Genomic DNA, 2,870 nt, shown 5'->3' on the forward strand with positions numbered 1-2,870 from the left:
ATGTCCTTAAGCTCTTCTATGTCCCTTCCTTGCCTTTGTTGCTCCTCCCTCATTGCTCTTTGATCTTCTCTTATTTCATGGAGAATGATGGAGTGCTCATGATGTTCCACCCTTAATTGTTCCACATTGTAGCTCAAATCTTCTAGGGAAGTGTTGAGTTATTCCCAATAGTTGTTGGGAGGAAAGTGCATCCCTTGAGGCATCTCAGGGATTTCTTGATGATGAGCTTCCTCATGCATCTCTTGAGATCCGTGGAGGCTCTCTCTTTCTTGCTCCATCCTCTTCTTGGTGATGGGCTTATCCTCTTCAATGAGGATGTCTCCTTCTATGATAACTCCAGCTGAGTAACATAGAAGGCAAATAAGATGAGGAAAAGCTAGCCTTGCCATGGTAGAGGACTTTTCGGCTATTTCGTAGAATTCATGGGAGATGACTTCATGAACTTCGACTTCCTCTCCAATCATGATGCTTTAAATCATGATGGCCCGATCCACAGTAACTTCAGATCGGTTGCTAGTGGGGATAATGGAGCGTTGAATGAACTCTAACCACCCTCTAGCCACAGGCTTGAGGTCTAGTCTTCTTAGTTGAACCGGCTTGCCTTTGGAGTCTCTTTTCCATTGAGCTCCTTCCACACATATGTCCATAAGGACTTGGTCCAACCTTTGATTAAAGTTAACCCTTCTATTGTAGGGGCGTTCATCTCCTTGCATCATGGGCAAGTGGAATGCCAACCTCACATTTTCCGGACTAAAATCTAAGTACTTCTCCCGAACTATTGTGAGATAATTCTTTGGACTCAGATTCACACTTTGATCATGGTTCCTAGTAATCCATGCATTGGCATAGAACTCTTGAACCATTAAGATTCCGACTTGTTGCATGGGGTTGGTTAGAACTTCCCAACCTCTTCTTCGGATTTCATGTCGGATCTCTGGATACTCATTTTTGTTGAGTTTGAAAGGGACCTCAGGGATCACCTTCCTCTTTGCCACAACATCATAGAAGTGGTCTTGATGGCTTTTGGAGATGAATCTTTCCATCTCCCATGACTCGGAGGTGGAAACTTTTGTCTTCCCTTTTCCTTTTCTAGAGGATTCTCCGGCCTTAGGTGCCATTGATGGTAATGGAAAAACAAAAAGATTATGCTTTGACCACACCAAACTTAAAATATTGCTCGCCCTTAAGCAAGAGAAGAAAGAAGAGAAGAAGAAGAAGAAGAAAATATGGAGGAGAGTGAGGGAAGATGTTTCGGTCAAGGTGTAGAAGAGGGGGTTTGTGTTGTGTGAAAATGAAGTAGAATGGAAGGGTATATATAGGGAGAGGAGTGGGTGTAGTTTCGGTCATTTAGGGTGGGTTTGGATGGGAAAGATTTTTGAATTTTGAAGGTGGGTAGGGTTTATGGGAAAGAATGGATGGATGTGAGTGGTGAAGGGGGTAATTGGGAAGAGAGGTTTGAGGTGATTGGTGAAGGGTTTTTGGGGAAGTGTGTTTATTGGAAAGAGAGAATGAATGTTGAGAAGAGGGGAGAATATGTTAGGTGGGGATCCTGTGGGGTCCACAAATCTTGAGATGATCCTATGGGGTCCACAGATCCTGAGGTGTCAAGGATTTACATCCCTGCACCAATTAGGCATGTAAAATGCCTTTGCACACCATTCTGGCATTCAAACGCCGAAGTGATGCACACTCTGGGCGTTCAACGCCCATGTGTAGCATGTTTCTGGCGTTGAATGCCAGTTCCATGCTTGTTACTGGCGTTCAGCGCCAGCTTTCCTCAAGGCATATTCCTGGCGTTCAAACGCCAGGATGTTGCTTGTTTCTGGCGTTCAGCGCCAGAAACATGCTCTGTTCTGGCATTGAACGCCAGCCAGATGCACCTTACTGGCGTTTAAATGCCAGTAAGTCCTTCCTCCAGGGTGTGATTTTTCTTCTACTATTTTTGATTCTGTTTTTAATTTTAGTATTTTTTTTTCGTGACTCCACATGATTATGAACCTAATAAAACACAAAATAACAATAAAATAAAATTAAAATTAGATATATAAAAATTGGGTTGCCTCCCAACAAGCGCTTCTTTAGTATCATTAGCTTGACAGTGGGCTCTTCTGGAGCCTCACAGATATTCAGAGCATGATGAGGGCCTCCCGACACCAAACTTAGAGTTTGAATGAGGGGGCTTCTCAACACCAAACTTAAAGTTTGGTTGTGGCCTTCCAACACCAAACTTAGAGTTTGACTGTGGGGGCTCTTTTTGACTCTGTACTGAGAGAAGCTTTTCATGCTTCCTCTCCATGGTTGCAGAGGAAGGTCCTTGAGCTTTAAACACAAGGTAGTCCCCATTCAATTGAAGGACTAATTCTCCTCTGCTAACATCAATCACAGCTTCTGCTGTGGCTAGGAGGGGTCTTCCAAGGATGATGCATTCATCTTCTTCCTTCCTAGTGTCTAAGATTATGAAATCAGCAGGGATGTAAAGGCCTTCAACCTTTACTAACACGTCCTCTACTAATCCATAAGCTTGTCTTACTGACTTTTCTGCTAATTGAAGTGAGAATAAGGCAGGCTGTACCTCAATAATCCCCAGTTTCTCCATTACAGAGAGTGGCATAAGATTTATGCCTGACCCCATGTCACACAGAGCCTTGTTAAAGGTCATGGTGCCTATGGTACAAGGTATTAAGAATTTACCAGGATCTTGTCTCTTTTGAGGTAGAGTTTTCAGAATCCATGTATCTAGTTCACTAATGAGCAAGGGGGATTCACCTTCCTAAGTCTCATTACCAAACAACCTGGCATTCAGCTTCATGATAGCTCCTAGATATTGAGCAACTTGCTCTCCAGTTACATCTTCATCCTCTTCTGAGAAA

This window comes from Arachis duranensis, chromosome 4 (assembly GCF_000817695.3).
Source record: "Arachis duranensis cultivar V14167 chromosome 4, aradu.V14167.gnm2.J7QH, whole genome shotgun sequence".
Taxonomy (NCBI): domain Eukaryota; kingdom Viridiplantae; phylum Streptophyta; class Magnoliopsida; order Fabales; family Fabaceae; genus Arachis; species Arachis duranensis.